General features: G+C 35.7%; 1 protein-coding gene across 3 annotated transcripts in view; it reads left to right on the top strand.

Annotated features, from left to right (window-relative positions):
* LOC6653298 (prolyl endopeptidase) overlaps positions 1-13,905 on the top strand; it is a 140,890-nt gene that overhangs the window by 97,058 nt on the left and 29,927 nt on the right. The gene's annotated exons all lie outside the window — the stretch shown is intronic.

A 13,905-nucleotide genomic window follows, 5' to 3' on the forward strand; every position in this document is an offset into this window, starting at 1 on the left:
CTATGTAATGTTACGGAGATTAGAAAGCCCACGTGTGAACCAGACCGGCGCACTGGAGACGTTAGAGACATTCATATAATTCAAATACGAAAACATATACGACAAAAAATTGAGATGTTATTAAATGAATTAGTAACGGAATTGTAAGAAATAATATTTTCAATAGTAGGGTGATGAGGATCTTCAGGCTTTACAAAGGGCTGTGTTTGAGATACGGAACTAACGTTGGCATCCGAGACAAAAACAAGATCGAGGATTATTTTAGAAGAATTAAGTAAAGAATTCAACTGATATAGCGCACAGTCAAGTAGGCTATCAAGAAAAACATGTTGAGGCGAAGGAATTAAGAAAGATAGATTAGATTATCATCAACCAGCCAAGAAATATTAGGCAAATAAAAATCACCTAAGACTATAAGGAAATCACGATCTTTAAGACGACTAAAAATGGGTTGCAGAGCATCAGCATCATGCATGTAGGTCATGATATCAGAAGCCGGAGGAATATAAGAACAAAAAATATAGTTGGAACATGTAACTTTACTGCAAATAAACTCAACACCTAAGGGCAGATCAATCGCCACAACACTTGAACACAGATTCGAGTTGACAGCAATGCGTACTCCATCTCCACCACGACGACCAACAAGATCAAGCGTATTAGAAATAAAGTTATTAAAAAGACTTCGATTATCCAAAACAGAGGAGTTGAGTCATGTAATAACGGGGTTCCACTGTTATTATTATTCAATAAGTGAACACGTCAGTTCGCTTTCTTGGTCTTATTCAGATTGATTTTTATTTCAAAAATATTCTTTTGCTTAACCTATTGATGCATAGATATTCTTATGCTGCGACTTAGGCGACAGCTACAAAAGAGAGGGAAAGTGTCAGTACATACATACATATTATTTGGGGCACTTGCATCAAAGTGCATGGTCAGCGTTCACACGCTGGCTTGGCCCTAGCTCATGTTATGCCTGTGCATTGCTGCTCATATGAATATATGTATGTGCATATATAAATGTACATACATATATGAACATGTTTAGCTGTATATTTATGTGAGAATTATAGCGAGTAAAACACGTCTGTCTTTGGTGAGCTCTCCATAAAAACTGAGCCGCTCTCATTTTTTTTATTTGAACCTCTCTGTTCTTTTCTTTAAAGTGAGACAGCACGCTTCTCGTACTGTACCATTGCATAAAACTTAATACTAATTTGTAACAAAGAAAAGAGTAAGATATACTTAATTCTAAACATATTGCACTGGGGGAAAGAGTAAGATATACTTAATATTAATACATATTGCTACAATTCGGCCATTCTGACATTAAGGATCACCTGATCCTAGTCTTCTTTATGACGACCTTTGCTTAACATACTGACTTTTTCTTTAATAGAATTTTCATTTACATTTAGGTTTGTATTTATTTTTTATCTGTTCATTCGTATTTTCATCTTTCTCTATATTTACGTTAACTTTATTAGTTTCATCTGACCAATTGAACCATGGCTTCATATTTGCGATAGACCAAATTCCAGTATAAGGAATATTCGACTGCTGGAATCCGTCGACGTCACTTACAACGTATCGATCATTTTCGAGGCACTTAACGATTTTAAAAGGCCCTTTGAATCTCGGCACTAATTTTTTGGATACCCCTTTGTGAGTGTCAAAATTTTTAACTACCACATAGTCGCCTGGCTTAAAAACTTTTGGCCCTCGTCTTTTTCGATTCGCTAGACATTCATTCTACTCTTGAAGTTTCTTTTCTTTTTCTTTAGCTTTCGCTCGTACCGACTCCAAATTTCTTTCCACAGACCTGTCTTCTAACAAGTAGTCTTTTAATTCATCTATTTGTCGTCCTTTTTGGCCGACGCCAAATAGTACGACACTTGGATGCTGTCCCAATGACCTATGAATAGTGTTATTCATGGTATACTCTACTATCTCTATGGCCTGACCAAAACTAACATTTTCTTCTGAGGCTAATAATTTTGCCAACATAGGGCCTAGACTTCTATTTATTCTTTCAACCTGGCCATTAGCTTGCAGAGAACCAGTTGCAATTTTGACATGTTGTATATTACAAGACTCTAAAAAGCTAGAAAATTAGTTAGACGTAAAACACGTTCCACGATCCGACACTATGCACTTTGGCCTACTATAGGATCTAAAATACTCTTTAAGTGCTTCTATTGCTTCCTTAGATTTTATGGTTTTCGCTAAGTAAAGTCTGACAAATTTCGTACACGCGTCAACCACCACTAACACGTGTTTCTTTGTGCTTCCTTTGACATCGATTGGTCCGAAGTGATCGATATGAACCACTTCGAATGGCACATCAGGTTTAGGTATATTGTGGATATGACCCTCTTGTTTTCCATTTTTTGACGAAAAGACTATACACTTTAGGCAATTATTTACATGTTGTTCTACTTTTTTCCGTAACTTTGGAAACCAATACGACTTTGTGATAACTTCTACAACTTTGTCTATGCCTGTGTGGCCTAACTCATTATGATATTTAAACAGGACATGTGACTCCATATTTTTCGGTACGTAAAAAGCAAGGCAACCATTTTGTAGTTTTTTATAAATTAAACCGTTTCGCATTTCATACGAACTGTGTTCAGACCTTTCTAACATTGACTTTAATCTTAAAATTTCATCATCTTGGTTCTGACATATTACTAAGTTATCTTCAAATGAGTTAGTTTCCACAACCATAATGTTAGTATTTCTACTTAAAGCATCTACATGTTGCATTCTCGTTGCCGGCCTATGCTCTAGCACATAATCGTAGTTTTCTAACTCTAGAGCCCAACGGGCTATTCTGGGGTTAACTTCTCTTTTGCTAAGTGTCAATGTAAGCGAGTTACAATCTGTCGCGATCTTGAAATGCTTTCCCTGCAAATATACACGAAATCGTTTTAACGAATAAATTATCGCCAATGTTTCTAACTCAAAGCTATGATATCTAGATTCCACATCGGTAGTTCTTTTAGAAAAATAGAAAACTGGATGCCATTTACCATCGCTTTTCCTTTGTAGCAAAATCGATCCGAAACCAATAGAACTTGCGTCACAATGCAGTTCGGTTTCATCATTTGGGCTATAAAGCGCAAGTATTGAGGCCTCTGTTAACTTAGACTTTAGATTTTCAAACGTACTAAGTTCGATGTTCCCAAACATGAACTTTTTGTCTTTTCTAACTAGGTCATATAATGGCTTGGCAATAGTAGCAAAATCTTTAATAAACCTACGAAAATAGGAACATAGTCCTAAAAAACTTTGAACCTCGCTGACTTTAGTCGGAACTGGAAAATCCTTTACTGCTTGTATACCCTTATCGTCAGCTTTGATGCCTTTGCCTGTAATCGAATACCCTAGGTACTTAACACTCGTCTGCAGAAATTCGCACTTATCTAATCTCAACTCCAATTTATTGTCAACCAATCGGTCAAATACTTCTTTTAAAATTTCTAGATGCGTATCAAAATCTTTTGTTGCTACCATAATATCGTCTAAATATATAATAACTTTTTCATCCCTGATCATATCGGCAAATATCCTGTTTATAAACCTTTGAAATGTAGACGGCGCATTTCTGAGGCCAAATGGCATACGAAGAAATTCAAACTGACCAAGCGGTGTCGTGAATGACGTAAACTTCACTGAATCCTCATGCATGTATACATGGAAAAACCCTTTCTTTAAGTCGAGTTTCGAAAATAAGGTTTTTCCTGCAAGTCTATCTAACAGATCATCAATAAGTGGAATAGGATAACTATCTTTTGAAGTCGCCTTGTTTAATTTTCTAAAATCAACGCACATTCTAAGTTCACCTGTAGTCTTTTTTACGAGCACGATTGGGGAAACATATTCTGACTCACTCGGCCTAATATATTCTTTGCTTAAGTATTCGTCAATTATTTTTTGCAATTCAGCCTTTTCGCTATAAGAAAGTCGTCTTGGATTACAGCTAAACGGACTTATGTCATTGATTGTGAGTTTCATTTCGCATTTAACCTTTGGTTCATTTGGTCGATTTCTTTCCAGATAAAATTTAGAAAAAATATTTTCAAACATTATCGTTTCATTGAAACTTAAACTTTTGCCAACAGAATATTTTGAATTTACCACGTCACAATCAATATTTAGCATTTGGTTTTCAAAATTATCTTCTTTGCTCAAGTCATGGCTTAACTTAATACTTTCGGCCATTGACTCTTTACACGGATCATCGTCAAGCTGCAGTACAATTTTAGCTTTACATATTTTCATAAAATCTCTACCTAACAGTATTGGACTTCCCATAGACTCGTTGGAAACAATCAGTAGTCGAACGTAAACATTTTTATTTAATATTTCAACGTAACATAAAATACTTCCAAAGACTTCAAGTTTACTTTTATTTAAATTAAAATATGTATGTTCAGGACCGGGTTCCAATTTAATTTCATCTGAAACGAACTCCTTTTTAATTAAGCTAACTGCGCTTCCCGAGTCTATGAGGCATCCTAGGGAAAATACATCATTACCTATGTGAACTTTTACAATTCTTATATTATCCAAACTTACTGATATTGCTGCGGGCTTCTTCTTATTTTGACTGCAATCTGCCACTCATTGACCCATTTCATCACATCCAAAGCAAGCACCAGTTGCTCTTATTGGTTTGTTACAGTCGGCTGCTAGGTGACCCAGGCAGTTACAGTTGAAGCACCTGAATGTGGGCTTCTTCTTTGCGGAAACATTTGGCAGAGATACAGGTTTTTCCCGCTGCAGCACTATGTTGACAAATGCTGCCAACACGTCATCCTTAGACCCAAAACGCTGCATACAAGCCATCTCTCGCAAGTGACGGTCTGGTATTCCGTCAACAATATACTCGACCATCTCGTCCTCCGGCAAACGCAAGCCGCCAGCCAAGCCAACTTTGTCGTTAAAGTAATTCAGGAACGGTTCGCCGACGCACCACTTGCGTGCCTCAAACTCTCTTCGAATTATTACATTGGTCTTCTTTGATCCGAAGACTTTTCCCATGGCATCGAATATGGTTTTCACAGGCTGACACAAACACTCAGGGTTTGAGTGTATCCAATCCAAAGCTTTGCCCTTTAGTTTACCGAAGACAAGCAAACGTAAATTATTTTCGTTCAAGTTGAATGATCTTTCCAAATGAAGCACGGAAGATATCCAACTATAAACATTTCCATTACCGTCAAAATCGAGTACAAAATCTTTCACATCTTTGGCCAAGACCTGGTCACCTGTCTTCGTCGCCAGCCAGCTGCTTGAGTGGCCAGACTCAGGGTTGCCAGCAAGGCGCAAAAACTTGTTCTCTCTACGAACCAGTTCGATTTCTTTGCAAAGTAGTTCCAGCTTTTTTTCCAAAGTGTACTTTACTATGTTTTCTTCTTTTTGGCTCTCTTCATTCGACTTCTCATTTGTTCCATTGCGCTCTCCGTTGTTACTCTTTTCATTTGACTTCTCATTTGTTGCGTTGCGCTCTCCGTTGTTGCTCTTTTCATTTGACTTCTCATTTGTTGCTTTTGATATTTCTTGCGGTTCATTCGTAATGCTCTCGTTTTCTGTCTGCGTCTCGCTTTCTGCATCGTTTTGATCATTTTCTGCTTCGTTCTGTCCATTTTCTGCTTCGTTCTGTTCGTTTGCCGTTACTTCTTGCTGCTGTTGACCTTGGAACAAGTCTGCCTCGAAATTTTGCGTCTGACCGGCGCCATCGTCCGATGAATACAAAATGCTCTTTAGGTGCTCCAAGCAATCTTTTTCAGGGGGATCCGCGCGTTTACTTAGGCCTCCGTTAGGAGCAGCTCCATCTTTTGGATGTTGCCCTCTCGCTACAGGGCTAAGTTGGTTTAAACGTTCGGCTAGCACATTTTTAGTGCCAGTATCTGGTAAACCTAGGTTTTTGCACCAGATTTGTAACTGGGACTTCGAAAAATCGTCAGGATTTATTGAATCCATTATTGTTTTTTAATATATATTTTTTCTTTGCTAAATTATAGCTATTTCACTGTTTTTTCACTGGGTTAACTATGACCACTTCTGAAATTATAGCGAGTAAAACACGTCTGTCTTTGGTGAGCTCTCCATAAAAACTGAGCCGCTCTCATTCTTTTTATTTGAACTTCTCTGTTCTTTTCTTTAAAGTGAGACAGCACGCTTCTCGTACTGTACCATTGCATAAAACTTAATACTAATTTGTAACAAAGAAAAGAGTAAGATATACTTAATTCTAAACATATTGCACTGGGGGAAAGAGTAAGATATACTTAATATTAATACATATTGCTACAGTATGTTTATGTGAATATATTAATGTATACACATAAACATATTCAAGTGCACACTTATGTTTTATTGCGTACATATTTGATTGTTTATACTTGCAACAAAGTGGTACAAGTTGAGCTCTTTGTGTTAAATGATTTTTGGTATGGATATACTACACCTCCCCTTTTTAGAAAAGACGTAATATTATGGAGTTATTTATTAATTACTACTAATGATAATTAATGATTGATTAATAATTAAAATGTATGTATGTTTGTTAGAAAAATTGTTTTATTTGTGTCTGGCCAGAAAAATTTTCTCTCTCAAAAATTTTTTTTTATTTTTAATAAAATGAAGTAGTGTTAGTAGTTGAATCCATAAAAAATTTTTATATATTTCTTTTCGTTTTTTTTTTAAATTATGTTTTCAAATTTTTAACCTATCCTTATGTACTGTTTGTATCTTATTTTTATTATTCCTAATTTTTATGTTGTTGTTTTTGGATATTTCTACAACTTCGAATGGTTCTATATAGGCTGAGTCAAGCTTATGACCAGCTTCGTTTTTTAAGAAAACCTTATCTCCTATTTCTATTTTATAATCTGCTGACTTATTGTCATAAAAATTTTTCTGGTTTTCCTTACGTTTCTCTAACATTATTCTAGCTCTACTGTATGCTAGTTCTAATCTAAACTTAACTTCTTTAGCATAATCATCTACGTTATATAATGGTTCTATTCTATTTATGTTATTAAAATGCGTTGGTAAATTATTTTGTTTACCAAATACAAGTTCATTGGGACAGTATTTATGTGTTACTGACGGGGTTGTGTTAAAACAGTACTCAAAATATTGTAACCATATGTCCCAATCAGTTTTATCTACTGATATATATGATCGAATGTACTCATTGAATGTCCTATGACTTCTTTCAATGGTACCCAAGGTCTGGTGGTAGTGTGCAGTAGACGTAATGTTGTCTATTATTAAATATTTGCACAAGTCATTTATTATTGAATTTTTGTATTCTGTTCCCATGTCCGTAATGAACGTCTTCAATGGACCGTACTTTAGAATGAAGGATTCTAAAATAGCTTTCGCGATTGTTGTAGCGCTTTTATTGGAAACTGGTATTGCTATTAAGTATTTCGTCAAATCACATATTAGAGTGACTGCATTTTCGTTACCATTTTCAGATTTTGGTAGTGGACCAATGGTGTCTACTATTACCCATTCAAAAGCATGTATGAGTGTTTCTGTAATAACTAAGGGTGTTTTTATGTGCTTTGTCGTTTTTGACTTTAGGCATTTTTCACATTTATTAATGTGACGTGTCATGTTTTTCCAATAATAATGTCTTTTTACTTTGGCCAAAGTTTTTGTAATGCCTGTATGGCCACCCTGTATCGGATCATCATGATATGTAGACAATATTGCTTCTTTATCTTTTTGTATAATGGTCACCGGTTGGAGTAGCGCTACTCTTAATGTTTTCAATATTTTATTGCCCATTTCTTTAAAAGATTCTATTGAACATGTTTCAAAGATCTTTTCACTCGGTGCCAATTTGACTTGCTTCATTTCGAGTATTTCGGCTTGTTTTTCAAGCCTTTGAAAAAACTGACCTAAGTCTAGATTTCCATTGGTATACAGATCTCCAATCTCAATTCTTGCTATAACTTTCTTTCCATGTTTGAGGAAACATAAATCGTGTGTTATGCGCAAGGTCACTACTTTTCGTACTTCATCATTGTAGAGTACTTCATGTAGAGTACTTCATGTAGCCCAAAGTACTTCATGTATTTTGGGCTTAGAAGCGTCATTAGGTACTTGCCTAATTGTATTTTCATTTTTATCATCTGGCCAGAGATTATTTTGTCTACTTTGCTGCCTGGTAGTGACTTTTGTGTTTTTTAGTTCCTGTATTGTAATGCGGGATAATGCATCCGCAACAAAATTATCTTTTCCCTTCAGATATTCTACTGTAAATTCATATTCCTCTAGATCAAGTCTCATTCTTGTTAATTTTGAACTCGGATTTATCATAGCAAATAAATAAGTTAGGGGACTATGGTCTGTTTTGACTCTGAATGGGCGAAAGTGTGTAATAGCTCAGTGTATCGCAGCTAGTTCTTGCTCAGTAGTACTTTTATTACTTTCACCTTTAGTAAACGAACGGGATGCGTGTGCTACTGATACTGCTTATCGCCATAAGTTTGAGTTAGTGCTGCTCCACATGCATATTTGCTAGCATCTGTTATTATGCAAAATTCTTTGCTAAAATCTGGATACTGCAGCAGTGTAGGTTCTATTAAGGCTTTTTTCAGATATTCAAGTCCTCTTTGGCATTCTTCAGACCAAACAAATTCTACGTTTTTGTTACACAGTTGTGTTTTCGGACGTGCATGTTCTGCGAAGTTTTTAATAAAACGTCTGTAATAGTTACAAAAGGCTACAAATCTTCTAGCACTATCAGCATCTGTTGGTACTGGGTATTTTTCAATGACGTCATATTTGGTGTCATCTGCCAATATTCGTTTGTCGGTACACTTGTGACCCAAGAATGTCACTTCGTGCATGAAGAATGTACATTTCTCTGGATGCAGTTTTAGGTTGTGTTTTCTGCATATGTCAAAAATATCCTTTAGGTTTTTGAGCATGTGTTTCTCAGAACAGCCGATGAATATTAAGTCATCCATGTAAAGAAATGCTTGTGAAAGAAAGAAATGCAGAGAAAGCAATTGTCATCATTCTTTGAAAGGAATTTGGTGCTATTTTCAGACCATACGGTAGTCTAGTAAACTGATAAGATCGATTGCTAGTGGAAAATGACCTAATGCTTCGCGATTTATCTTTTAGTTCTATTTGGTGAAAACCGGACATTAAATCTAGACATGAAAAATATTTGGCTCTGCCTAGTTGATCAAGAATATCGTCTATTCTTGGTAATGGGAATTTATCGGACAACAATTTTTCGTTTATTTGACGATAGTCTATTACCAATCGCCATCGTTTCTTTTCTGATCCTGGTTAACCCTTTTTCGGTACCAGTAATAACGGACTATTATACTCGGACACTGACGGTTCAACTATTTTATCTTTAATGAGTTTATCGACTTGTCTAGTTATTTCTTCTTTATGCTTGTGTGGTATTCTGTAATTTTTTGTGTATACTGGCTGATTGTCATTCAATCTTAGTTCTTGTTTATAAAAGTTGTTTGTAGTAATTGGTTCGTTTTCTAAACCAAATACATCTGTATACTTGGTGCAGAGTTCTTCTAGTACATTTTTGAACATAGGTGGGAAGTTTGGTTTTAGTTTTTGTATTACTGATTGACTTCTTGGGTCATCAGTTGTCTGTAAAATTTCATAATTATTTAATGATTCATATTTTATGGTTTTTAAATTCAAAATTTTTACTGTTTTTGTTGTGTTTAAAATTCGGACAAATGTTTTGTTCGGACTGCAGGTTGAATTTCCAATAAATATTCCATTTTCGACCTATTGATTTAAGATGACGAAATTTGAGTTTTCATTTGAAATATTTATTTGCCGGATTACTTCAGATCTTGCTGGGAAGATTGTGGTATTGCTGTCACAAGTGTGTAATATTGTGATATTTATTGCAAAATTTAAATTATTTAGTCTTAATAATAGTGAATCGTTTGGTTCACTGAAATCTAATTGACAATTGAATGTTTTGAAGAAATCTGGTCCTAAAATTCCATCAAATAAAATTGGAAAACATTCGTCTACTATATGGAAATTGTGTGGAATTATGAATTCATTTTGTCTTAGTTCTATAAGGGTTAGACCTTTGGAAGTAATTGAACCTTCACCAATTCCTGATATTTCGATTGTGTTTGAAGTATCTATATGTTAAAAACGATCCGTTTTTTCTTTTATTATTGATACGTCTGCACCTGCATTTAACAAGAAGGTATATGTGTTGTATGTATTTTCGTTTTTAACTTGAATGAAAATACTTAGGCTAAGATTAAATGTGTATACATTTGCAGTTTCTTCTGAATATCTGCAGGGATCTATTGGTTTTCCGAATTACTTTGAGTAAGTCGTACATTACGATTTCCGTTGTTAGAGCTACCTCGGTTGGAGTTATTTCTTCCTCGGTTGTTGTACCGTGAGTTACCACGATATCCACCGGTATTATTATTATTCCTATAACCGTTATTTTGGTAATTACCTCTACCTCGGTAACTATTTTGTCTATTTTTGTTGTATTGACTGTAGTGCATGACAGGGTTCGCCTGTCCTGTTTCTGCTGTACTACTGTCTACGAACTTTGTTGTCAGTTCGTTCATGTCACGGAAAATATCTGCTTTTAGTGCGTTACGTACTTGGTTGTTTATGCAGTTCTTTGTTATTGCCTCTGTAGCGACTGAAAGTGTATACTTTTTGGCTAGTTCGACAGTTGTGCCGTCGTGTATAAAGGCACCTTCCAGAGATTCAGTAAGCTTTTCAATTTCTCGAGCATATCGACTTGCTGTTTTGTTTCTCTGGGGTAGGTTTTTAATTTTTTTTTAGTTTTGTTTTTATCAGGCACACTGCTGTTTCCTCATGGTCGCCTTTTAGTGATTTTATCAAATTCAATGCGTCCATGAAGCTCTGAAGATTTTCTCTTCTGCCATCAAACTGTGGAATAAGGTTTAAGGCCATCTTTAAAAAATCAGTAACTGTATGACTCATTTTTGCGTTTCTTGGCGAAATGGCTAGTTTATTAAGAGTTATTTTTGTTTGATCTGAACTCACTGATGGTTCTTCTTGATCCGTTTCTTCTTCAGCCGTTACCTGGGTTTTGTCTTCCAGTGATATTGAAATTTCCAAATCAATTGTTTGTTTATATTCAATATTAAAATATTTTAATACGGATTTTGCCTTTTGTTTGCAGTCATTATAGAATGCATTTGCAGCTGTTTTTCGTCCTGTAGTTAGTTTACTACAGTGTTCTATTAACACTGCTCTGATATTTTCTAGGCTCTCTATTATTATTTTCGAGTGTTTTTGTATTGTACTTTGGGATGTTTCCAAATTCTGCGAGAGGCACTTACAAGATTTATTTAATTCTTGCGCATGTATTCTAGCTTCTCTTATTATATCATCCCAATTATTCATATTTTGTTAAAAATTATTTACACTCGTTTTTTTTTTTTAATTCCCTGAGAGATCAATTGTCTCTATGGGTTGTTCGAATAGTTTATGTACCCAGGTGGGTAGAATTTTGTTTTTTCGCTTTAGGCGGTTGTACGCTTCTACTATGGATCTTTCTATCAAGTAGGCTATCCTCGATTTAAATTTTCTATTCACAATTTGATTTCTTTATATTTTGGATTGGTTTCGCCTCTGTAAAAGAGGAAGTCTAAAAATGGAACGTATTTGTTCAAATATTTAAGTTCTACTCGACCCATTTTTATACTGTATTTAGGCCATCTGCTCTACTCTGATATTTTTTCTTAATTATTTTATTATGCATTGCATATAATTTCAAAGCCAGGTTTAAGGCTATTAATATTAGGATAGCTAACAACAATATCCCTATTTCTTCTAAGTTTTCTTTGTGATCTACTATTTTAACGCTATTAACAACATTAGCCGTTGGGTGGTCTATTTTGGATTCTTGATAACCCATCTTTCTAGCAAAAAAAAATGTTGTTTTTCTTGGTCGTTTAGACCTGTTTTCGATTATTGAGAAAAATGTTTGAAAAAAATCTTTATGGATTCATTTGCTTTTCTTTTTTTGATATGTAACTTGAAAAAACATTTTTTTTTTTTTGAAAAAGAAAAATTATCTCAACTGTGTCTTGCACAGTGAGCCAGAGACGTGGAAAGATAGAAGATTAAAGAAGATGATTAAATCTATGCGTACGCATGTTTTTAGTAATAGCCTATCACTGGTTGGTTAGTAAGTGTACTGTGCAACAAGTGCAAACTCGTACATGCGTATATTATCTTAATATTTAAATGAAATTTCATTTATAATTAGAGGCAAGAGAATTATTTACTCATTGCGTTTCTTCGCTCTTTGGCGAAGTTCGGCTGTGTTTTTCATTAAGCACTCTGTGTAGTGCTGTCGGTCCTTGTCGTCAAGTTTTATGTGGAGGAGGTCCTGGGGGAGCTTTCTCTCGGGCCTTAGTCTGGCGTACTTTCCTCCTCTTGACTTTTTTTGGGGTCTTCTTTTTTCTTGTCTTGGCGAGCCCGGTACTCAGCTATCGTGAGTGGGCGTGGTCCCTCGTTTGGACATACCTCTAATACCTCTTCGAGGAGGGGGGCGTCCCTTTGTACGGTACGTACAATCGTCAGGAAATCCAAGTCCTCTGGATGTGACGGTTCGTTGCTAGTCATGAGCACTGTCCTTTTTTTTTTTTGATTGTTAATTTATATTTTTGTGTGTATGTGTGTGTGTGTTCTTCACTCGTTTTTTTTTTATTTTGTTTTTAATTTAAAAAAAAATTTTTTTTTTGTTTTATTCCATCAAGTAGAAATGGAAAGTACCTACTGCATTTGTGTAGCAGCATATATTGGGTACACTCAACAAGAAACACATTTGCATTCTTGTGTCCCCTTTTACTGGGAATTTATTCTTGGTTTGTTCCGAGTATATGGTTCTTATTTGCACTAGAGTTAACGAGCTTTGAGGGGAGTGGCTGTATTGGCTCCTAAATACCTCAATTATATTTTCTCTTAAGCCCGGGTTTCGTCTGGTGACTCTTTGAACGTAGTTATCCATCGTTACCGTTTCTCATTTTCGTGCTTTAAAAATTTTTTTTTTTTTTTAACACACACACATACATACGTCCCTCGATGTCCTTAGGCCTTGTCTTGGCCTATTGTCACGGTCGCCATGTAATGACCGGGTTCCACTATTATTATTGTTCAATAAGTGAACACGTCAGTTCTCTTTCTTGGCCTTATTCAGATTGATTTTTATTTCAAAAATATTCTTTTGCTTAACCTATTGATGCATAGATATTCTTATGCTGCGACTTAGGCGACAGCTACAAAAGAGAGGGAAAGTGTCAGTACATACATACATATTAATTGGGGCACTTGCACCAAGGTGCATGGTCAGCGTTCACATGCTGGCTTGGCCCTAGCTCATGTTACTCGCTGACTCGGAATTCACCACAAGCGCTCCAATTGACGTTCTTTTGGGCGGTGAACACGTTTGGTCTACAATCACAGGGAAAAAGTTGTACGACAATACGGGCAAACTCATTGCAATATCATCGATTTTCGGATGGGTCATCGGCTCTATAACGATGCCCCAAACTAACAACGCTTTCGCTTTGACATCATACATTGATGTTAACGCTTCGCTCCAGAGGTTTTTGGAGCTAGAGGACATCAGTTCCACAACCAAATTGGAACCTGATGATGAGCAGGTGGAGAAACACTTTCTCGCTACGCACACTCGAGATGAAAAGGGGAAGTACATCGTGGAACTTCCATTCAAGGTCACTAATCCTGAATTTGGAGATACTCTACAAGGAGCTCTTAATCGTTTCCAATCGGTGGAACGACGTTTACAACAAGATGCAAATCTAAGAGCAAAATATGTCAACTTTATGAGGGAATACTTCGATT

Source organism: Drosophila willistoni, unplaced genomic scaffold (genome assembly GCF_018902025.1).
Source record: "Drosophila willistoni isolate 14030-0811.24 unplaced genomic scaffold, UCI_dwil_1.1 Seg531, whole genome shotgun sequence".
NCBI classification, from domain to species: domain Eukaryota; kingdom Metazoa; phylum Arthropoda; class Insecta; order Diptera; family Drosophilidae; genus Drosophila; species Drosophila willistoni.